General features: G+C 53.1%; 1 protein-coding gene across 3 annotated transcripts in view; it reads right to left on the reverse strand.

Annotated features, from left to right (window-relative positions):
• The window catches only part of SGMS1 (sphingomyelin synthase 1), a 173,799-nt gene that overhangs the window by 130,868 nt on the left and 18,245 nt on the right, over nucleotides 1-24,686 (reverse strand). For all 3 annotated transcript variants that reach the window (XM_031956970.1, XM_031956971.1, XM_031956969.1), the window contains exon 2: nucleotides 16,276-16,388. The gene's annotated coding sequence lies outside the window, so the exon portion shown is untranslated. The remainder of the gene's footprint in view (nucleotides 1-16,275; nucleotides 16,389-24,686) is intronic.

Raw genomic sequence — 24,686 nt, forward strand, 5'->3', positions numbered from 1 at the left:
TGAATTCCCGGCAGGGCTCTCTGGGATTTAGAAGGAAAGTGGAACACGGGGCTCCTTGAACCCCGTTTCTTCTGGGTTTTCCTTCTCTTTCCAATTGTCCCACCTTGGATTCCTCTGCTAATTATTTTTGCTCCTTCTATAGGACGTCCCCAAAGTCTTGGTGCCATTTTAAGGCCTGATGGCTTAAGTTCTTCCACTGCTCTGACTTGGGATGAGCATCATGGTCCAGCGGGAGATTTAGAACCAGAGGCTCGACATTTGAGCCCTACCTCCCCCGCTCCCGTCCCTTGGCCAGCTTGCTGATGCTCGTGAGGGACTTTCCCTTCTGGCCTGCAGAAAGGAGGGGTTCCACTAGAGCCGTCCTATTAAACTCAGACAGAAAATGATCCCCAAGGGTTCCAGGTCCACTTAAAAAGCCAAAGAGTCGCATTCTCAAGATGTATTTTATTCATTTTGTCCAACATTTCCCTATTATCATTTAACGTGGCTCCCGGGGGAGCTCGGCAAGGCTCACGGCAGCACATGGGAGCCCTCTGGTCAAGGGGCTAATGGACCTTCCGGCTCAAAATCCCTGACTGGCCAGCCTTTGTCGGCCTCCTCTCCCTCAGCGATTTCATTCTCTCCCGTGCTTTTAAGCAAAACCTCTAGGTCAATGGCTCCCAAGCCTGCTTCCTTTCCAGGGCTCTTGCCACTGCCCCTTGGACACCTGCACCGGCGCCTCTGGCCCACCAGCCCCTCCATGTGGCCAAAAAGAAATTCGTCGTCTGCTCCCAAAGCCCTGCTACCCCAACATTCACACGGCACCTTAAGGTTTGCAGAACTTTTTACCCAATTAAAGCCTCCCAACTGTGTGGGTAAGTGCCCTGTTTGTCCCTACTCTGCAGACCCCGAATCCCATCAATACTAAATACGGGAGCCAGGATTCAAACCCAGGACTCAGTCTCTAACCATTATCTGGGCTCTTCTGCTCCGTGATTTCCCCCTAGAGAAAATGGAAGCTCCTCGAGGGCAGGGATTATTTGTACCCCCCCCCCCCGCACACAGCCCACTGCCCGACCCACGACAACCACTTAATAAAACCTTCTGTCCTCCCATCTACTGTCCAAGTCTTGTCCCTATGGACTCATATTCTGCCAGTGGAGGAAGAAAACAAAACTATATGTAAAGTAAATACAAGATAATGGGTGGGGGAGTCCACAGCCAGGGGCCTAGTAAAGGTCTCCCACAGGAGGCCCCTGAAGGGAACCAGGGTCTCTGCTGGCAGAGGTCAGGCAGAAGAGCACTCGTCTCCTATTTCCCAGCTGCGGCTGGGCCTGGACCTTCTGTGGAGCTCTGGCCACAGCTCCTCCTCCCTTCCGAGGGGTGGTGCTCCCCAGCCTCCCACCCACAGCCCTCTGCCTGAATCAGGCTCTTTCTTTCCAGGCACAAAGCCACGGTCAGCTCCCCCTGACCCGTCCCTCCCTCCTCTCTCCTCCCTCTTCCCCTGTAGCTTTTCTAGCAGTTGCCGCTGGCCCCCACACAGCGGGTCGGGGGCCGGGAGGGACGGGCCTCGCAGGGCCCCGGGCCAGGCAGGGCACGTTTCTGGCCTCCTCGGCTCCCCTTGCCAGACCCCACGAGTCAGCCCTTCTCCCTGACCAAGGAAAGAGAACCCATTCATCTGCCCGCTTTCCCACCATCAGCATTTCCTCAGCACCAGGCCCAGCGGGCTCCTCTCTGCCCCGCCTGTGAACCTTCGGCCATCCCTTCACTTCCCTTCTGCTTCCTTTGTTTGCTCAGGGAACCTGGGAGTCAGAGCAGCCGATCCCGGGCCCTATTTGTGAGGCAGGGGAGCTCAGGGCTGAGGCAGGAAGCCCATCTTCCCCACCCCCGCCTGTAGATGAAGGCACCCGAGGCCCAAAGCACAAGGCCGGTCTCCTCGGGCTGGTCCAGGATTCCCGTTGGTCTGGGAGCCACAATGCCACGGGCAGGTCGGAGGAATGGTCGCGGAGGAAGCCTCCAGCTCCAGGAGCTGGGCCGGAACCCCACTGTTCCCCCCCGGGCTTCTCTCTGGACCTCCCTTTCCTCCACTGGAGATGACTGGAAGGTTCCTTCTGCTCTAGAATCCCTGACGTTGGAATCACAAAGAATATCACTTTGCCTGAAATGGAGTACCACAGAATCCTCAATAGACTGGGAGCCCAGGGGGGTATGGGAAGGAACCTCTCTACCAAAGGCAGCAAGAATGACCCGAACCACTGGTCCCTGGTGAGTCATTCATCGATCTGGTCCAGCCAGTCCTCGAAGTCTAGGAGGACTGAGAGAAGATGCAGCTCAGAGGGATGAGGGAGAAAGGAGGAAGGGACATTGAGCCCGAGCCATGAACGTGGGCGCACTTCCCCGCCCCCTCCCCTTGCCTCCTGGGCTCCTCAGTACTGGGTATCATGGCGGCAGCTGACAGAACAGCTGCTGCCGACAACTTTACAGTTAGCCAGGACTCCCATAGGCCGCCATATCCACAGCTTCCTTCCCACATTCACGCCTCTCCTTCCATTCACCGGCTCACTACATCCTCCTCCTCCTCTCTCACCTAAACCGTCGGGACGGGCTCCCGGACTGCAGGCCATTCCCCAAGAAAACCGCCAAATGGACATTCCCACAGCACAGTCTGCCCTCCCCCCCATCCAACCGCAGCCCCTCCCCCACTGATAAAGCCCCGGTGCTCCCTTACGGCCTGAGAGAGAAAAAGCAAAGTCCTCAGCCTGGCTTCGAGGCCTTCTGCCCGATTCCCATTTTCCCTTCTCCTGCACGCCGATTCCCATTCCCCCTTCTGCACGCCGATTCCCATTCCCCCTTCTGCACGCCGATGCCCATTCCCCCTTCTGCACGCCGATGCCCATTTCTTCTTCTGCACGCCAGTTCCCATTTCCCCTTCTCCTGCACGCCGATTCCCATTCCCCCTTCTGCACGCCGATGCCCATTCCCCCTTCTGCACGCCGATTCCCATTTCCCCTTCTCCTGCACGCCGATTCCCATTTCCCCTTCTGCACGCCGATGCCCATTCCCCCTTCTGCACGCCGATTCCCATTTCCCCTTCTCCTGCACGCCGATTCCCATTTCCCCTTCTGCACGCCGATGCCCATTCCCCCTTCTGCACGCCGATGCCCATTTCTTCTTCTGCACGCCAGTTCCATTTCCCCTTCTCCTGCACGCCGATTCCCATTTCCCTTCTGCGCGATGCCCATTCCCCTTCTGCGCTGATGCCCATTCCCCTTCTGCCTGATTCCATTTCCCCTTCTGCGCTGATGCCCCATTCCCCTTCTCCGCACTGTGCCTTTTCTTCTTCTGCGCTGTTCCATTTCCCCTTCTCCTGCCGCGTTCCCATTTCCCCTTCTGCGCTGTCCATTCCCCTTTGCCGGCCCATTTCTTCTTCTGCAGCCAGTTCCATTTCCCCTTCTCCTCGCGCCATGATTCCTTTCCCCTTCTGCTGCCTGATGCCCATTCCCCCTTCTGCACGCCGATTCCCATTCCCCCTTCTGCACGCCGATGCCCATTCCCCCTTCTGCACGCCGATGCCCATTTCTTCTTCTGCACGCCAGTTCCCATTTCCCCTTCTCCTGCACGCCGATTCCCATTACCCCTTCTGCACACCGATGCCCATTCCCCCTTCTGCACGCCGATTCCCATTTCCCCTTCTCCTGCAAGCTGAATCCCACACAAGGGCCAAGCAGGAGCGAGCTCTCTGAGGTCGTGTGGTCACATTGGCGCCTTTATCCCTAGAACCTTGTGCCCATTAACTGGAAACTGGCCAGAGCACCAGGCTACACTTGGGTAACGAGAGGGGCTCTGCCCTCCCCAAGGCACCAGCCACCCCAAGTGCCACCAGCTGCCAAGCGGGATGCTGCAGACGGCCCATGAGCAGCCAAGCTCTGAAGCAAAACCGGCCTCCGTGCCGAGCGTCAGTTTAGCGAGCACCAACTCCCCTTGGTGAAGCCTCCGAGCCAGGAAGAGACAAGTTCCAACCCACTTATACAAGCTATGTGATGCAGGCAGGCCCTAAATCCCTTAAGCCTCAGTTTCCTTATCTGTAAAATGGAGTAAGATCACCTGTATAATACTTAAACCCAGGCATAGTGGACTGATCAAATGAGAACATGTAGAAAAGTGTCTCTTAAATTTAAAGCATTTCCTAAATGCCTATTATTGTTGTTATGTTACTATTATTATAGCATATATAATACAATATATCATGTCACATCATATATTTTTATAATATAACATTACTATAATATTCTACAGTTCTATAATTTTATAATAATATTATACTATAATATACTAATATGACTACGCCATCCTGTTGATGGTATAGCAGGAGACAAACTGTAAGTCTTCCGCCATCCCTTGGTTCTTTGACGCCATCAGGCTAATGAGGGAAGCCGAATGGCCTCCGCTTGTGGGGTCTGGACAGCAGGGGCTGATATCCTGGCTTGGTGTCCTGTCCCGGGACCTCATCACAGTTTCTTCCTCTGTAAAGTGGAAGTGATAACCAATGTTCCCTAACAGACTTAAGCCACTTGGAAACTTTTCACTGCAACATTCAATCGCCACAAGGATTTACAAATATAAATGAAATCCTGGGATGAAGGAAATGGTCCTGAGAGCAGCTTAGTAGAATGAGAACAAAGTCTGGATTTGCGGTCAACGCACTTGGGCTAAATCCCTGATTCTGCCACATTCCCTTCTTTCTGTGCCTCAGTTTCCCCATCAGTAAAGCAAGAAAGCGTGTTATGACAGGAAAATGCTAAACTTAGAATCCCAGGGCCTGAAATCTACCGAAAGCTGCCTCTTCTTCCTTGGACATTTTCTCCCGTGAAACGACGGGGCCCAGTCAACTCCAGATGTGCAATCCTACGGCCTGCTGACGAGTCCCAGATCCCAGGATCCTCGGAGATGTCCGTCCCCCACTCTGTCTCTTCCAAGGTCCCAAAGCAAGATGACGATGGGGGGACCCGGACGGTCAGGTCTTGGGGATTCCTGCTTTCTTCCCCACTCCCTGCTCCTTTTCCTGTGTTAATAACAGGCCATACATCTTTCTAAGGGGAATCCAATTTCCCAATTTAGTACCCAGCAATTCACAGGAGGGTGGGAGTATTGTGGGCAAAGTTCCCGCCGGTTAGTCAGAACATAATTAGGGAGAGGCTCCCAGAGCCACCCGAGAAGAGCCGAGCATCAGAGAGCCGGGAGCATCTAGCGCTCAATAGATGCTCGTTATCTAATTAAAACGGCTGCCTCGTCACGAGAGCTAAGCTACTCGATGTGGCCGTGGGGCTCCTGCAGAACACATGCTTCCCTGAGCCAAGGGGGCCAGGGGAGTCCCATCAGCCCCCGCGTGAGCCTTCGAGGAGGCTGAAGTTAGAGCTCCCAGATCTAACCCCGTGAGCCTTACCGCCGGGTCTCAGAGCGGAAGACCCGAGTTCCAATTCCAGGCTCTGCCACAAATCCCTGTGGCTGTGGAAGCCACTTAAAGTTCATCGATTGACAATCTGGGCCTCAGTTTCCTGATCTGTGGCACAAGGGGCCTGGACACAATAGCTCAAAATAACCTTTACATTTCCAATTACTTTCTCAGTCTCTGAAGAGGAAATAATCCTAATCATAATAATTGATAATGTAGAGAACACTTGGAAGTTGCAAAGCCTGTTCTACCTCCCTGGAACCTCAGAACACACGAATGAGGGAGGAATTAATTAGCCTTTTGTGGGGAACAGAGGTTCTGACCTAGGTGATCAGTAGGGGGAACTCCTGCTATGGAAACTCTCTCCAGGGCGGGCTCCTCTACAGCTCAGTGAGTCCGGGAGGCGCAGCCTTGGAGCAAACACACTGACCCACCACACAAAGTGCCAGGACAGCTAGATGCCAAGAGACGGTACTTAGCGCCAGTTTTCCAGATGTCAAGGTCAGCCTTCTCTCCCTTGGCCCAAAGTTCCATCAGACACCCACCTTCAGGCCAAAATAACCCTCTTAGTTTCCTCCTGAATTGAAGGCACAAGCGCCATTTTTCCAGTCCCAAGGCAGCCTTCTCTCCCTTGGTCCAAGTGCTTCCATCAGATACCCACCTTCAGGCCAAAATAACCCTCTTAGTTTCCTCCTGAATTGAAGGCACAAGCGCCATTTTTCCAGTCCCAAGGCAGCCTTCTCTCCCTTGGTCCAAGTGCTTCCATCAGATACCCACCTTCAGGCCAAAATAACCCTCTTAGTTTCCTCCTGAATTGAAGGCACAAGCGCCATTTTTCCAGTCCCAAGGCAGCCTTCTCTCCCTTGGTCCAAGTGCTTCCATCAGATACCCACCTTCAGGCCAAAATAACCCTCTTAGTTTCCTCCTGAATTGAAGGCACAAGCACCATTTTTCCAGTCCCAAGGCAGCCTTCTCTCCCTTGGTCCAAGTGCTTCCATCAGATACCCACCTTCAGGCCAAAATAACTCTCTTAGTTTCCTCCTGAATTGAAGATACAAGCGCCATTTTTCCAGATTTCAAGGTCATCCTTCTCTCCACTGGCCCAAACTGCTTCCCCTTCGGCCAAAATAATCCTCTCTGGTTTCTCCCAAGCTGATGATGCAAATGAGTTTTTCTTCTTAAGGAACCCTCTGGGTTCCCAGCTGGGTGGCAAAGCGGGTAGTACTCCAAGCTTAGAATCAGGAAGCCTCATCTTTCTGAGTTCAGGTCTGGTCACAGACACTTCCTAACCATGTGACCCTGGGCAAGTCACTTAATTCCGTTTGCCTCAGTTTCCTCCTCAGTAAAAATGAGCCAGAGAAGGAAACGGTGAACCACTGGAGTCTCTGCCAAAGAAAGCCCAAATGAGACATGACTAAATGATTTACCCCATCCAATACCTCTCTCTTATTCTCACAGTGCTGGCTTTTTTTTTTTTATGTTTAATAGCTTCTCAAATTCAAGTAATTGAAACTTTCCCTTTTATTAAAGAGAATTTTTAACCAAGTCCTAAAGCCCACTGGAGCATTTCCCCATGAACAGAACTGTGGCTGTGTAATAAAACAGGAAGAGGAACGGACTCAGGCAGCGGGCCTGGGCCCAAATCCTGGCTTTGCCACTTACTAGTCGGGCGACCCAGCAAGTCAGTTCAACTGTCCAGACCCCAGGGTGCTCAATTGTAAAATGGGGCAAGGGGCCGGCCTGCAGAAGCGTGATTACAACAGAACTCACCTCGTGCAGGGTATTCAGGCTGCGAGCATCTGAGGGGGGCTCCAAAGCCCCTTCCGACCCCCTGCCAAGCCCGGCGCGCCGCCCACTACGCCACACGGCCTCTCGAGGCTGCGAGGGATCGGCACCTGCCTTTCTCAGCTCGGTCTGATTAGAATGGAACTGCCGGGCGCTCTGCCCGTGCCGGCTCAAGGACAGAGGATATTAAAAGCTATTTCTCAGCCTCTCATATGAAGGGCCTAATCGCCCGGCTCGCTTCGAGCCGTATCAGCGCAGGGATCTGTGGAGCCATGGTTACAACGAGCCCTTTCCTCACGGAAACAAATGCTGAACCAAGTTCCTATTTTTCAGACAGAAAAAGGTCAAAAGGAGTCAGGAAGACAGGGTGATGAGGGGACGGATGCGTGGGAGTCCCCAGGAGCACCAGACACCCGGACCATTATTCACAGTCTGCACGTTTTGGGGTTTATCTTATGAGGCTCTTTCTCATTCATCTGCACTGTGAGGTAGGAAAGAGAAGCTGGACTGGGAGGATCTGGGTTCAAATCCCAGCTCTGCCACTGACCGTCGGCGTGACCTTGGATCGATCACTTCTCTCGCTCTCTTCCAAACTCCAGACCCATGACCCGACAAGCTCATACATACCTGTAGTTGTCAAGAGACTAAAAAACCCTATATTTATAAAGAAAAATGGCTCAACAGTTCTCTTTAAAAGTGTTATTTCTTATTCAGTGTGTTCCCAAAAACACGTCAGGAGCAAACACTTAATAGTAAATAAGTGGCCTCTGGATGGGGCTTTTGAGGTTTAAAAGAAGGGGATAAACTAACCTTGTTTTACCCAAATGAGAAACTAAGGCATGAAGAAGGTGCCCGACTTAGACAAGATCCCACAGACCCCCCAGTGTCCTATTGCTTGTCTAGGCCCCAAGAAGCCTCTAAGCTGATTTTTTTAAAAACCAGTTTAAGATCCATGATTTCATCAGTAGTCTCCCCCTCCCCCACCAAACACACAGGCCTTAGTGGGCAATACCCACCTAGGAAGCGCTCCCTTCGTGCCAGGCACCGTGCTAAAGGCAGGAGATTCAGACAGTTCCTCCCCTGAGGAAGCTCAATGTGTGGGGAACGAGGGGGAGAAACAGCAGGGCAGAGAAATGGACAGCAAAGAGAGGAGACAGAGAGAACACACACACACACACACAGAAACAGAGAGAGACAGAGACAGAGAGACAGAGAAAGAGACAGAGACAGAGAGAGACAGAGACAGAGAGAGAGACAGAGAGACAGAGAGAGACAGAGACAGAGAGACAGAGAGAGAAACAGAGAAGAGAGAAATAGAAAATGAGAGAAAGAGAAAGCAAGACAGAGATAGAAACACAGAGACAAAGAAAAAGAAAGAAAAATAAAAAGCAAGGCAGAGACAGACAGAGACAGAGAAAGACAAAGACAGAAAGAGAAAAACAGAAAGAGAAAGCAAGACAGAGACAGGGAGAAACAGAGACGGAGAAAAAGAGAAAGTAAGACAGAGACAGAGAAAGAGAAATCAAGAAGAGACAGAGAGAAACAGAGAAAAAGAGAAAGCAAGACAGAGAGACAGAGACAGAAACAAAGAGAAAGAGAGAAAAATAAAAAGCAAGACAAAGAGACAGACAGAGAAAAAGAGAAAGCAAGACAAGACAGAGAAACAGAGAGATGGAAACTCAGAGACAGAGACAGAAACAGAGAAAAAGAGAAAGGAAGACAGAGAGAGAGAGAAATGGAGAGACAAAAAGCAAGAAAAGACAGAGAGAAACTTAGAGAGAGAGAAAAAGAGAAAGCAAAAATTCATTGTTATCCACTTTAAACCCCCACCTCCTCCCTCCTCCCCACTCCGAAAGCAAGTGCTAACCTCAAGCCCATGAGGCGTAAAACGCTTCCACGCTGGGAGGGACTACGAAGAAGAGGTCAGCCACCCTGAGACCGGCCCCCTCTATGCTAAGAAACCCGACTCCCAGAGGCCTGTGGCGAGTCCGGGCCATTTGTAAAGAGTGAGCTCAGGTGTTGGAGGGACACGAGATCCCTGAGAAGGCAGGGGCTGGAACAAGGTTCCTCGCGCCACCAGCCGGTGGGAGCCTGGGCATAACGGCTGCGGCTGGTGGGAAGCCAGCGACAGGCTCGGGTTCGAGGGAGGCCCCCCGGGAGGTCGCGGGAGCCTCTCCTCCAGCCAGAACTGACTAATTCTCGGCCGCTGCCCCCAGAGCTGCCCCCGACCCCTCAGCGAGCCCCCCTCGAGGCTAACGCTGACAGACTCGGAGCCACAAAGCACTTTATGCATCTTCTCCAAACAGATGGGCCTGGGAGACACGCGCTATCCTTGTTCCAGAGGACACAGAGTAAGTCTCAAAGACGAACTCGGAACTCGTCTCCCTGTGTCTCCGTGCTCCCTCTCGTCTGTGCTCCCTCTGTCTCCCACGGGCACCAGGAGTGAGCTCTCCACCCCCGAGGAGCCACAAGCGAAGGCCCAAATCTGGGCGACTGCAGACGAGGGCCCAGTGTGCGAAGGACGCCAGAGCCCCGCGGTTCTGCCTCATGGGCCGCTCACAGCCAGCGATGCCGGCTCCCAAAATAGCTCCCTGTGTGAGGCGGCTCCAGGCCTTGGAAACCAAGGCTCCTTAAAAAGCTGCCCGAGTTTCCCCATGGCAACGTGCTCGAAGGGGTTCTTTTTTTGGGGGAGACCAAAGCCCCAGACCAGGAGCCCCGGCCGCGGAGCGCGGGTACTCGGCTCACTGAGCACGAGGAGCTGGGCCAGGCTCCGGGACTCCGGGCCTCGGTTCCTTTCCTCCTGTTGGGAGGAGGAGGGGCGTGCTGCGAGTGGCCAGCCAGGAGAGACTGCGTCGGCTCTGTCGGGAGCCCCGGCCCAAGGGCCCGCGCCCCTGCCCCTTCCCCCTTGGGGGGCCAACTTAATTCCACCACCATCGGTTACTGACATTATGTAACAGTCAATGGTTCACAAAATGCTTTCCTGCAATGCTGAGGGTGAGATCCCCATTTTACAGATAAAGAAACTGAGCACAGGGGTTAAAGGACAGCCACCTTAATTAAAGGGTGAGGGCCAAAGGCCCACCCTGCAGAGGGGAAGGAAGGACGGAATTCACTATTTCAGGGGAGTCGATGTGATTTTGTGGGAGAGCGAGCTCCAGGCCGGCGCTGCAACGGAGGCAATAACGGAAGGCAGTCCGTACCTGCCCGCCTCTGTATTCCTTCCCCAGATAAAGGCGGGAGGTCTTACATAGGCCCGAGGGACGGACACCCACATGTCTCAAGGGCCGCGTCCGTTTAATCAGAAAACGGTAAGTCAAGGGCCCACCTGTGCAGTTTCATTTCCCACCGAGAACCTATTTTGGAGACAGTGGAAGGCAGAGAGTGCTCCCAGGAGCACCTCCCCTGCCCATTAAGTCAGTAAGGGAACCACTGAACTTCTCAGAACCTGCACCGTCACCCCTAGGAAATAGGGACAAGAAGATCTGTGCTCCTAAATTGTCGCCACCAATGGGAAAACTCAATCAAAGCACTTTAGAAATCCAGGCGCCACATAAAAGTGAGCCACCATATAGTGTCCTGGGCCTGTCACAGGGGAGCCTGAGCCTGTCACAGGGGAGCCTGAGCCTGTCACATGGGGGCCTGGGCCTGTCACAGGGGAGCCTGAGCCTGTCACGTGGGGGCCTGGGCCTGTCACATGGGGGCCTGGGCCTGTCACGTGGGGGCCTGGGCCTGTCACATGGGGGCCTGGGCCTGTCACGTGGGGGCCTGGGCCTGTCACAGGGGAGCCTGAGCCTGTCACATGGGGGCCTGAGCCTGTCACATGGGGGCCTGGGCCTGTCACGTGGGGGCCTGGGCCTGTCACATGGGGGCCTGGGCCTGTCACATGGGGCCTGGATCTGTCAGAGGGGAGCCTGAGCCTGTCACAGGGGGGCCTGAGCCTGTCACATGGGGGCCTGGGCCTGTCACGTGGGGGCCTGGGCCTGTCACAGGGGGGCCTGAGCCTGTCACATGGGGGCCTGGGCCTGTCACATGGGGGCGGCCTGTCACGTGGGGCCTGGGCCTGTCACTGGGTCTGGGCCTGCACAGGGGATGAGCCTGTCGCAGGGGGCCTGAGCCTTCACTGGGGGCCTGGGCCTGCCGGGGGCCTGGGCCTGTCACAGGGGGCCTGAGCCTGTCACATGGGGCCTGGGCCTGCCCGGGGCCTGAGCCTGTCACATGGGGCCTGGCCGACTGGGGCTGGGCCTGTCACGTGGGGCCTGGATCTGTCAGAGGGGGGTCTGGGCCTGTCACAGCGGGGCCTGGGCCTGTCACGTGAGGGCCTGGGCCTGTCACATGGGGGCCTGGGCCTGTCATGTGGGGGCCTGGGCTTCATAAATACCAGCTGACCAACTGTCAAAGTCACTTGGTTACCTTGTAAAAGACAGAAGGAAAAGCCCGGGCTCAGCACACTTCCAGAACCCCCAACTTCAAATTGGGGATACAGGGGAAACTGGGATATGACAATAGCCAAAGATCCCCCCAAAAAAACTCAAATATCTGTTTTTTAAAAACAATGAGCCGGGACAGCTGGGTGGTGCAGTGGATAGAGCACCAGCCCTGAAGTCAGTAGGATCTGAGTTCAAATCTGGCCCCAGACACTTAACACTTCTTAGCTGGGTGATCCTGGGCAAGTCACTGAACCCCAATTGGCTTAGCAAAAAAAAAAAAAAAAAAAAAAAAAAAAGGAAGAAATAAAATAAAAATAAAAAATATGCCATGACCATATATATCTGAATGAACTTTGTTTTTCTTGGGGGGGGGAACGGGAGGAGGAAATGGATTTAGAACTGCAAATAAAATAAAATTCCATTTAAAAAAAATGACCATTCTATTAGAGTTGTGGATTGTTGACGGTGGTGGGAAGTAAGAAATATTAGTTGTTGGGCATACTCTCCCCCTCTCCCTTGCTCTCTCTTTCCCCATCTTTTCCTTCCCCCTTTTCTCCCTGCCCCATCTCTCTCCCTTCCTCCACACCCCCTCCATTTTATTCTCCCTTTTACCCACAACCCCCAAACCATGAATTTTCCTCATCCCGCCAGATTTGCAAACTCCAAAAGGGAAGAGTCACAGCAGCCGGAGAAACCTTGGGGGCTAAACCGTCATCCTTGGCCCTTCCCATAGAACAAGTGCCGGTCACTCACGCACTGGACACCAGTCGGGTCATAAACACCCTCCGAGAACAAGCCCTGTCCTCACTCCCAGCGTGTAACCCTCCCCTTGACATAAGCAGGCATTTACAAGGGCCAACCCCGTCCTCTCCACACGGTTAGGGACTAGAGCTGGGAGGAACGCAATGAAGGCTCTTTCATTCGTTCAAATAGAAGAGTCGGCCAACTCCTGCCCCCGTGAAGCCGCCCTTCTGACGGGGCCCGGGCTGCGGGGAGCCCGGCGCGGCGTCCAAGCCGGAGGGACAGAGCCTGGCGTGGCGTCCAAGCAGGGGGGACGGAGCCCGGCGTGGCGTCCAAGTGGGGAGGACGGAGCCCGGCGCGGCGTCCAAGCAGGGGGGACGGAGCCCGGCGTGGCGTCCAAGTGGGGAGGACGGAGCCCAGCACGGCATCCCATCAGCACTCCCCCCACAGAGCACAGGAGGAGTCTCTCCCAGCCTCTCACCCAGAGGTAAGCGCTCTGTCCTGATCACAAAACCTCCCGCACAGCCGGACGTAGGCCGAGAGTCCCGCTTCAGGGACTTTACGGCCGAGTTACCGCTCTTGCTGTTGAGCCTTAACTTCTTATAGTCCAATAAAATCTGATTGGTTTGGCCAAGTTTCACGCCCATGCGAAGCACCAAAGTCCTCAGCCAGGCCTGGGGCCGGAAGCAGAGGTCCTTAACCTCCGGGTACGGTCACCTTGGTGGGGCCCTTTGGGCCCAGTATTTTGATAACTATTCAGGAGAATCCGCCTCCTTGGCAATCCACCGTATTTTATTTTATCCATTTCAAAACATTATTCCAAGAAGCGCCTCAGGCTTCGGGAGTTAGAGAAGCAAACACCAAAAAGGCAAAGAAGGCACTTTCTTCCCCGGCCCAGTGCCGGGAGGGCGTCGGGCGTAATCTCCAAGACCCTCCCTCAGTAAACTTCATTCATTCGTTCCATAAACAGTAACTGAGAACAATGGAAGATGTGGTCCCAGAAGGTTGGGGGGACAGATGCAGCGGAAAGAAAGCAGAGCCAGAACTTGGAGGGAAGGGGCAGGAAAAAGGACATGATGGGGAACCAAGCTCTGAATTACTGCAGGGACCGCGGAGCAGTGAAGGCGAGAGAGCATTCTCCGAGAAGAGAAGTGGGGGACCCGGGAGAAGAATGCAGCCCCCTGGGATGTGGTCGTTCTATCGGCCGATGTTAACTAGCACTGTTACGACGACAGGGAAGGGTTCGACACTGGTGGAAAAGACGCGTAGATGCAGAAATGCTGCTGATGTCAAAATAAAAGAAGTTTTAAAAATTAAAGAAAAATGTAGCCCCTACCTTTATGGAGTCACGCACAACCATTTGTAGATTAATTGATTTTATTTATTACTAACGATTTAATCTCTTAGGTTACTCATCCTACCTTCACATCTAAGGAGCCATAGAACAAGGGTCTGTCCATTCAAGGATTCAGAAAAATCTGAATGTTGGCCCCTTCCTGATTGTGACAATCACGTAATCACTGGCTGATTTCAGAAGGCAGAGCTTCGATTGCTTAATGACCAGTGAGACCTTCAGCTCTCCCAGCGCTAGACTACACGATCCCTGAACTCTCAAGTCTAGACAGATGACCCCACAAACTTCTCTGAAACTTCATTTCTTCACCCATAAAATGCCTGCCGACCTTCCACGTCCCCACCTCCCTTGGGTGCTGAGCCAGCCAATCACCAGTGACTGCCACCCGGGACGAGAAACATGGAAACCCAGTGAGACCCACCTGGGAACCTACCCCCACCCCCACCCATACAAGGCCAAGACCAGGAAGGGCCGGAGGTAAGACTGATGTCTCCAGCTGTTTCCCACCTGGCCAGAGGTGCCCAACACAAGCTGACGTCAGAGAGAGGGAGTTACCTGCACACCTCTCACCTCAGGGACAGCCAAGTGTCATGGAAGGCAGGACATCTTTGTGTTCTAGAGACAGACAGACAGACAGACAGATAGACAGGATAGATAGACAGACAGACAGATAGATGGATGGATGGACAGACAGAGAGACAGACAGACAGATAGACAGAATATCTTTGTATTCTATAGAAAGATAGCTGAACAAGATAGATAGCTGGGATAGACAGATGGATGGATGGATAGATAGATAGACAGGATAGACAGACAGATAGAAGGGATAGACAGACAAACAGATGGATAAATGGATGGATGGATGGATGGATAGATAGATATAGATATAGATATAGATATAGAGGCCCCTGGTGCTTCCCAGCTCTGTGATCCTGCCACTAAATTTTCCCTGTGCCTCAGTTTTGTCTGTGAAACAGAGCTAACAATAGCAGCCACCTCCCAGGCCTCTTTCCAGGATAAGATGCTAAAATGCTTATAGACCAGCCAGCCCCAGGGGTGAGAATCATAACGGCCCGGAGGAAATTTTCTTTATTTACATGAGAGTCCATAGTCATGTGATCCGGTTACAGCGGCTCTGCCATGTCTCCAAAGGTCTCCCACTGTGATTTTCATACACAAACCCCAACTTTGCGTTTGGTTTCTAGGTTATTTTCAACTCTCTGGCCGAGGTCTCCTGTCTCCGTCCCCTCCCTTCCTCCCTCCAAGAGAAACCTGGTAACTCGACAGCTCGAGAAAGCCCCAAACAGACATTCTGACGTTTGAGTGGAAACAAACTAAACAGCAGCAAAAAGCTGCTTAATGACCGGAGAGAAGCCGCAAGGAGAAGCAGAGAAGGGGCTGGGAGCAGGCGGAGGGGTCCACCGTGCTCGAGCTCCTTTTCACACAGAACCACAGGAAACCCTCCTTGGGGGCTCTAAGGGCCATGGGAGAGCCCGGGGTTCTCCCCAAGCAGGAAAGAGAGCCCAGGGGACAGGAAGCCTGCCCCCAACTCTCTCCAGCCATACAGCAAGTCAACTAATCTCTGTGCCTCAGTTTCTCTATCTGTAAAGTGGGAACAAAAATAGCACCTACCTCACAGGACTGTTTGGAAATGAATTAACACATATAAAGCACTTTTTCAACCTTACAATTCTACCTAAACATGGACTGTTGTTGTTGTTAGCACTATTATTATTGGTTCAGGTCAGGTCACAGCTAAGCCATCACATACACACATTCAGACATCCTAGAGGAAGCCAATTTTTGAGCAGCTCTAACCCATTTTAATAAAAAGAATCATAACTAAATAATTATTTGATTAAATAATATATTTTGGTTCTAGAGAACAGATAATGAGACCCGTGTCTCCTTCCTCTCTCCAGAAAGAAAGAGCAGAATGGAGTATACAACACCCTCTGAGGTCGCCGTTGACTTTATTCTGGCTTAACTGGTTTTCTTTTACAAGGGAAGGTTTAATTCCAGAAATGGAAAAAATCCACATTTTTGATAATATAAATGCAAAAAAATACATCGATAAAAATTATTCTAGAAGAAAAGAAATCCCGATTAGGCTACAGAATGATGGAGTTTTCTGTCTCTCAGACTCGGGTAGGAAGATCACGACTCGGCAGGAGTCAAGCTTCCGTCTTGGGAGGAGGGACTCCCGATGGCACCACCCATCCATGGACATCCTGAACACGAACCGGCCAGGAAGCCGTGGCCAGGAGCCTCATGGGGCAGAAGGGGCAGAAATGGGGCAGGCGGCAGCCTCAGAGGGAGCTGCCATAAGGGGGGTGCACAGGTCCCTCCCCCGCCCCAAGCACCAAGATCTCCCAAACACAGACTTTGTGCCTTATTCCATCCCTTGCTGGGAAGCAGCCCCACGGACGGACACCTTTGGGGCTCTCTCAGACAAAGATTTCAGGGCTCTGCCAAAGGCAGCAGGCAACGAGCAAGCCCAGGAAAGTCTCAAGTGTCTCCCAGAAGTCTCTACTCACATTTGAGGCAGGTTCCTTTCTTTCCGCTGACGGCCAACTACCGGCCACAGAGCCTCCCCAAGGCGTGGCTGGGGAGCATGGCCCAGGAAGGGCGAGACGGCACCGTCCTCACTCTGGAACCCAAACAGAAAACGGGTTAGCAGGAGGCGGAAGGAAGCCGGTGGCAACTAAAGCTGGCTCTACTTCAGCTGAGACTGTGTCTGGTATAGTAGAACAACCAATGAATGAAAGGCTAATGCAACCAGCATTTATTAAGTGCCAACTGTATGCACATGGTAGTTTGTTAAGTGCTATCCGGAGGGCTGATGGGGAGAGGAAGAACCCTCTTTATTTGGGGCACAGAGCCTGGCACAAGCGGGCACCTCCCAAATGTATTTCCCCTGTTGGGAAGACCCCCAAGCGGCTCACATCCCCCTAGTGAATAAAACAGAAGCAGACGCATGATTGTCCTGATGAAGGAAGGTCACTCTACCCCTGCCCCGGGATCTACAACAAGCCCAGGAGGCCCAAAGCACACATGGCGCGGCTGGGTTTCCCATCAGGAGCCCGAGCCACCCCACGATGAGCTGGCCGGCCCACTGACTTTCCCCTAAATCTGTGCGAATGGAAGCACGAGTGTTCAGCCTCACTGCGCAGGTCCTGAAGGTGGGCTCCCAACGCCCAGGGACGGAGCAGCCAGTCCCCGAAGCAGGACCCGAACGTGGGTGTTCCTGACCCGAGCTCGCACCCTCCCCCACACCGCGCCGCCTCCCAAACTAACCCATGGGTGTCTCCGCTCTGGCTGCCATTCCGTGGGGAAGGCCTGCTCATGAGCGGGTGGCGGAGTGTCCCCCTGCACGGAGGGCACAGCCAGAGTGCCCGCTCCTCCCCCAACCAAACTACCCTAATTACCGCCAGACCAGTCCTGTCCCCCTTCTCTCTGGAAACTAAAACCGGGTCCACTTGTCCAGAAACCCGGCCAGCTCTGAACTCATCGCAAAGCTGCTCTGACATTCACTCGGGACCCCTGGGGGAGGAACTGTCACCCTCACGCGCCATTACTGGGGAAGGAGGGACTGCCAAGTCACAGACAAGAAACGGCCTTTCTGCCCCCAAATCAGACCCACCTGCCTTTGCGCTGTTCTGGGCGGTTCTAATACCCGGCCCGCTGCAATTTAAAGTGACCCGGACCTGAATCTGGGGTCGCCCGGGGTGCAGAACTCCCATTGGGGAAATGCCATCCACCAAGGCGGTCGACGGATCTAAGACCCTGAACAATCGCGGGGGGCTCCCAGAGGTTGCCTGTGGCCGAGAGGCAGGGCTTGAACCCAGAACAAGTTGGTTCTCTGGCTCTCTCAAGCTAAATGAATTTCCTGCATCTATTCAAACATTTATTAGCTGAGGGCTTATGACTTTTAAATGCTGCTATTATTTATTAAGAACATGGTAAATTTTTCATTTTCATCCATTATGGGTTATACCAACGGTGGCCCAAATGTTGGGATTTGCAGAAGTTCTCTAAGAACGGCTTCAAGGTTTTTCTGCCGTGTTAAATCTGTCTCCGTGCCCGGGGTTAACTCAGTCTGGCAGAATTACAGCCTCAGAAGGGGAAGGCGTCCAGAAGGCCGGCCTCCCCCGGCCACAGAGGGCCAGGCTCTCTCTGGTACAAAGGCCGGCCTCCCTCGGCCACAGAAGGCCAGGCTCCCCGGCCACGGAAGGCCGGCCTCCCTCAGCCTCTATCAAGCAGAACTGAGCAGGATCACCTCTCCCGAGAAGGGGGCCACCCACCCTCAGCTGCTGTGGGACTCAACGCTGACCGCTATTCCATTTCTCCAGATTTCGGAAATGTTTTACCCGCCTGCGCGTGTATCATCCACATCAAGCTGCTCGCCTTCTCGAGGAGGGGGACCAGGCTTCCTCCCTCCCACAAACGCACCGGCAGGAGGCGGCCCAGCCCCAGGAGAGCAGGTCCGGCCCATTACTTTGCATCCCGGTGGCACGAGAAAGCCTCGCTCGCGCGTCGCGCATTTCCATCTCTGCCCTTGCCAGCAATAGCCCTTCCACATATTTACAATTTCCCTGAATCGTTGCCAAGTAATCCGGCCAACGAAGGCGGAAATCCAATTAAGTCGGGAGTAAATGTCAGCTCCCGGATGCCAAGGACCGTAAGGAGCCACCTGGCATTTGGCGGAGGCTGCGCCGCTCCCCTCACCGCACTGCCTCGGATTTCAGGACACATCCACCGGGAAGGGTAGAGCCAGGATTCGGCTCAGGGAGCAGGCTGGCGGGGTGCTGGGGAGCAATCAGGGCGGGCCCGGGGCGCTGGAGGAGGGCACCTCCACACTGGGACCACCAGCTCCCAGCCATCCTCTGCAGGCCTGGCTGGCCCCACTCGGCTCAGAAAGCCCCGGGGGCTCCCTATGAACTGCCATCAGGACCCTGCTCCTGCTTCTCTGGCACCGAAAGCGCGTCACAATTGGGCTGCCACCCACCTTCCCTGCCACGTGTCTTTTGACTCCCCTCCCCCTTCTTCTTGTTGCCACCAAACGGGCTCCTTGGATTTAGCTTCTCCCCCACCCATGCAGAAAGCCCTTCTCCTGGGGTGGTTTGAGGGGAAAGGGAAGGGGCGAGCACCCGACACCACGCCGAGCACTGCCACAGCATCTCACGTGGTCCTCACGACAACCTTGCCAGGCGGAGGCTGTTAGTCCCCATTTTACAGCTCAGGAAACTGAGGCAGACAAGGTGATGGGACAGTTAGCAAGCGCGTCTCAGGCTGGATCTGAACACAGGACTTCCAGACCTCAGCCCACAGCTTCTACCACCGGCTCTGGAACTGCATCAAGGGACACAAAGACAGCACCAAAAATCACGTCCCCAAGTGCTGAGGAGCCAGGTGAAGAGGCCTGGGCTTTCTGAGGTTCTTTCCAGCTCTAAAGTCAGAGCTCCTTCTGGTAGCCAAAGCCAATGAAACATATGGTAACCCAATCTAGAAGATGGCATGGGGTATGGGCACAGGACACACTCTCCGGTGGCGGCTTGCAACCTCACTGGCTTGGGGGGGGGCCCAGGAGCCCAAGACCTACTGGGATACACTTTTCCACTTTTCCCAGAAGCCCCGACTCCATGAGGGTCAAGAGAACTATAAAACTGCTCTAAGCAGGAGGGACCAGTCCTGCCACCACCTCAGCCATTGAGATCCCAGGTCTCACCAAAGCAGCAGCTTCCTCCCCCACACCAGGCCCCAGTCCTGGATATGGAGCCTCGGTTTCCTTTTAATGCCCTAATGGATCTATCTGTGTCAAAATTATAATAATAATAAGCATAGAAGGAATAACTGGAGCTATTAGAATATATGTATTTCCTGAGTAAGAATGAATAAAGGAGAATGGAGCACCAAGTACGGGTGCCGTGTCAGATAAATCCCCAGGGGTGGAGGTGAGAAATCAGAGAACCGTCCACAAGAGGTGAAAACATCCAGTACGGTGATGTCAGGGAAGCCAACGGGAGAAAGGGAGGGGTAGGATGGACGGGTGGGGAGATAGATGGTAGATGGATGGATGAATGGATTACAGATGGATGGATGGAGATGGGTGGATGGATAAATGGATGAATGGGCAGATAAATGGGTGGATGGATGGATGGATAGACTGATTGGATGGATGGATGGATGGATGGAAGTATTCATTACCAGATGTTCTTAAGCTGGAATCTATAAACTTTTTTTAAAAAACCATTTTGGTAACAATATTTTTAAAAATTGGTTTCTTTGGCAATTCTATGCATTTTATTTTATATATGTAAAATATTTTATATTTATATTGTTATATATTTCTATATTGGGTCAGGGAATCCCACAGACTTCATAAGATTATCAAAGGGTTCCATGGCCCAAAAAGTGCATTAAGTATTTATTATGTGCTAGGGAGCAGTGGAGAGAGCTCTGGGCCTGGAGTCAGGAAATATAAGTTCAAATTCAACCTCAGACACTTCTTAGCTGTGTGATCCTGGGCAAATCACTTAATTCTGTTTGCCTCAGTTTCCTCATCTGTAAAAATGGCCAGGAAGAGGAAATGGCAAACCACGCCAATAATCTTTGCCAAGAAAACCCCAAATGGGGCCGTGAAGATTCGGACATGCGAATGACTAAACAAGCTATCAGCACTGTGTTAAGAGCCATGGATATAAACAGAAAAAGCAAAGCGCCTCCTGCCCTCCCAGGGCCAACATTCTAAGTGGACATAAATAAAAAAGCCCGGTTGCAGGGTCGCTGGCAAGGCCCAGGGTTCATTAGGTGCCAGCAGCAGATTGGATGGAACCCCGGCAGATGGTAAGGCCTGGGGGTCTCCCAGCTGAGAGAGAGTTTTAAGAAAAAGGGGATTTCCCCAGTATCAAGTATACATTGCAAGGAGGCAAAAACACAAAGGCTCATAGGAACCAGGGCAGCCCCAAGCATGGTGGCCGAAACCTGGAAACCAAGTCAGGGCTCGCCAATTAGGAAAGGACTTAAGGGTGCAAAATGCCAAATGCGAGGGATTCAGGAAAAAAGTGGCAATTATATGAGCTGGTACAAAGGAAACTCAGCAAGACCAGAATAACAACCCGCACAATGCCCACAAAAGCGCACATAAAAACCGCACTGAAAAGGTCACTGACCACTCTCGTAGCCCATAAGAGGCCGTGAATCTGCCTCCCTCACGTAGCTGAGCAGCGGGACCCTAGGGGGAGGAGCGCGGCATACCAGGGGAGGCAGGTCACTAGACATACCCGTTTCCCCTTAACTGTCTTTCTTTCCACGCAGGGGCGTTCCACGTTGGGAACAGCCAAGAGGAAGGGGCGATATATTCTGGAATGATCACGGTCTCAAAACAAAAGGCATCAATTAAACATTTAAAAGATTCCCAAAGCATCAAGGAGAGTAATAAAAACAGTCCTTTGGATTTGTTATGTTCAGAAATAAATATCAGAGAGCTCCAAGGGGCGGGTTCCTGCCAAGGAATAAGGGATCACGTGTACAAAAGTGCAGGGAAAAGCCACGATCTTAGGGGCTTTTCAGCGTCACTCTGTGTCTCCCCACCCATCCCAACTCTCCCAACCCCATTCCAAGAGTCCAGTCCTCGTCACAGGCCACGTCTAAAAAACGTGCATTTGGGCGTTTGCGGCTCTTTCCTCAGAGACAACCCATGGATTTAAAGTTAAAATAATTTTGTTTTAGGTACAGGAGCATTCCGCGAAATGGATAAATTTGAAGGCGACCGATGAGCCCATCAGTGTCAGGAGTTTGGAGGCCTCCGGCAAACCTGCACAGAAATGGCCACCACCGCCGCCACAAAAAGCAGGGGAGAAATCCCAATCCCTCACTCCAGCTCCTGCTCACCAAAGGGAGTCAGCCGTCCAGGAACGGGGGCGGCGCCCGTGGGACGAGACCAAAACCGGTCCTTAAGGGTCCTTTCAGAAAAGTCTAGAGAAATCCTTTAACCAAGTTTCTAAGACCAAAGATAAATAGAAGCTATGGAAACTCAAGGGGGACAAAGATAAAAGACAAAGAACTCATTAAGGAACTAAGAGAGCCCTTCAGAGAGGACTTGGAAATTTGAGAAAGGGCAGCAAAACTGGTTTTGACTCGGGCAGGAGTTGGCTCCCTCTCCTTATCTCAAGATGAAGTTAATCGTCCTACGGATTTGAAATGTCACAGAATAACGGAAGATGAAAGCTGGAAGAAACTCAAAGCTCATCCTGTCCGGCCTGCTCCTATGTCAGTTAGGAAACCCGCTCTGGGCCGGCCTGAAAGACTGGGGAAAAGCTGGTCCATCCCACAAAGCCAGGCTTCTAGGACCACCTCAGGAGGAATTCAAACCCAGCCAGCACATGAGCACCTACTGTGTGCAAGGCACGAAGGAGGGAAGGTAACACTCAAAAATCAAACCTCTAATTGAGCTGAGAACCGACTTACCCAGATGCGCTCTGCTGACGTTTGTTACCTGGGACAGCCAGAGAAGGGCGGGGTGTAAAACCCCAGGGGACGGTCGCATCTCCCTCACCTCCAATCCCACAAAGCCGTGGGCTTTTCCCCTTTTCATGGGTCCCAGGCCCCTCTGTCACTCTGGTGAGTTCTAGGCGCAGGTTGGGCCTCAGAAATGTGGTTAGCGTCCCACAATCGCCCATCACTGACTGATTGCCAGGGAGGGTCCCCCAACCAGCCACTACCACGGGAGTTCCTAACCCACCGATTGCCAAGGTGGATCCCCCAACCAATGACAACTGGGGAGGGGGGGTCCCGAACCACTGATTGCCAATGACTATTTGCCAAGGAAGTTCCCGCAACTGCCAACTGCCAGGGAAGTTCTTAAATCACTGATTTTGAGGGAGGGTCCCCCAATGACTCATTGCCAAGGAGGGCCCCCCAAATGCCAGCTACCAGGAAAGGTCCCACAAGCATCATTGCCAAGGTCCACAAGGCATGAGGGAAAAAAACAAGTGCTTTTAACAGTGAGTGACCCAGTGCCAAGGTTACACCCGCCCAGTGCCCTGGCGTACTCAAGGAACCGATAGTCTAACCCAGCACTCGAGCACACAGAGCAATCCCCGGGTACCCAGGCTCCCCGTGCTGAAACTGCTCTGCCCCCCTGGCCTGGCTGCCTGCCACCGTGCAACCCTCCTTCCACCACACCCAACATAACTGCCAGATAAACCCTGGCCCAGAGACTTGGGAGGTTCTTGTGGCCCCTCCTCAGAACAAGCCAAGTTCACAAGCCCCTACTATGTGCCAGACACTGTGCTGAGCCTGCTTGACTCAGGACGCCTCCTACTAAGGACAGCACCCCTACTAAGGGTCTCCAGGGGGCCGACTGCTCCTGTCTCCTGGGCAGAGCCAGGTGTTCTCCTTGGGGCTACTGGCAACAGTAACTGCCTTCCCGCCCCAGAGACACTCTGATACTCTGCCTATCAAATATTCCTTCTAGAAGCTGGAACCCAAGGTGAGAGCTACCCCCACCCCAAATTCAGGGAAGTGATCCCCTGGATTCCTGGAAGCTGGATCTCTTCAGGCAGCCCGAGATCCATTAGCAATCCTGGCTGCCCGTTGGCAACTTGTGTTAGCGAGATCACATCCCTGGCAACCCAACAGCACCTGAGAATGGAGAATTTTGTCTGCCCAAGGTCAGGGGAGCCCAGCCAGGAATCATCCTAGACCCGGAGGCCTCAGCTCGGCACAAAGGAAAAAGCCACAGATGCCAGCCATGCAGAATTCGAATCCAGCCAGCATGTGAGCACCTACTATGCACAAGGCGCAAAGTGGGGGAAGGTAACACTCAAAACTGAACCTCTAATTGTAAGGAGTTTTCAGGCTGAGAACTGACTTAGCCAGGTGCTACCTGGGACAGCCAGAGAAGGGTGGGGTGTAATACCCCAGGGGAAGGTCGCATCTCCCTCACCCCCAATCCCACAAAGCTGTGGGCTTTTCCCCTTTCTGTGGGTCCCGGGCCCCACTCTGGTGAGTTCTAGGTGCAGGCTGGGTCTCAGAAAATTTTGAAATACATAAAATAAAATGAGAACAATACAAAAGAAACCCATTTTATTGAAAAGAGAGATGTATTTTTTCTTTCAATTTCCCTGTGAATCTCTCCACAAATGGCTAAAAATCTAACCCAAGGGAAGCCAACCCCTTCTACCTGGTCAGGGGGACGGCCACAAGTGAGCCCTGGAGCCCATGTGGACGAGATAGTCTCCCGGCCCTCCCAGGCCCCAGGTCTCTCAGCTCCGAGTCCCCCTTCCCTCCTCTGGCTCCAAGTCACCCAGAGACGAGCTCTGACCTTGTTTGTTTTAAGCCTCTGAGAGGCAGGAGAGGCGGCGATGGCCATCAAAAGCAAATATTTGAATACAAACATCTTTAAAAGGCTCCCGCTCGTGGCCACGCTCCCGCTGCCAGGGAAGTGACCCCAAGCTCAAGCAGAGCCTTCGAGTCCGGCCCCGTCTGCTCATCACCCAGAAGCCAGTCCGGCTCCCCTGGAGGCTCACCGTTCCCTCAGCGTGCGCTTATTAAGCACCTGCTGGGTACTAACATCCGGACCAATCCCACTGAGGTGACGAGCTGGGAGCCCCGATGGGCAATCAGATGTCACTGAGCAAAAGTGGCAGGAGACGACAGCCAATGGGAGGGAAGCAAAAAGAGCAAAGAGTGGATTCCCCGGAGCTCCCCGAGTATCCCAGCAACATCAGGAGGATCCGAGGAAGCCTCCGGGGAGGTGGGCAGAACCCCAGGGGGAGAGGCAGAGAAGGGAATTAACAAGGCAGCCTTGGGATGAGCAGGCAGGCAGCCACAGAGCGGATGGAAAAGCACTTAAGTGTTTACTGCGTGCCCTCTGAGCCCTGGAGATACAAATAGATCTCACACACACACTCACACTCACATTCTCACACACACACACACATAC

Source organism: Sarcophilus harrisii, chromosome 2, assembly GCF_902635505.1.
Source record: "Sarcophilus harrisii chromosome 2, mSarHar1.11, whole genome shotgun sequence".
Lineage (NCBI taxonomy): Eukaryota > Metazoa > Chordata > Mammalia > Dasyuromorphia > Dasyuridae > Sarcophilus > Sarcophilus harrisii.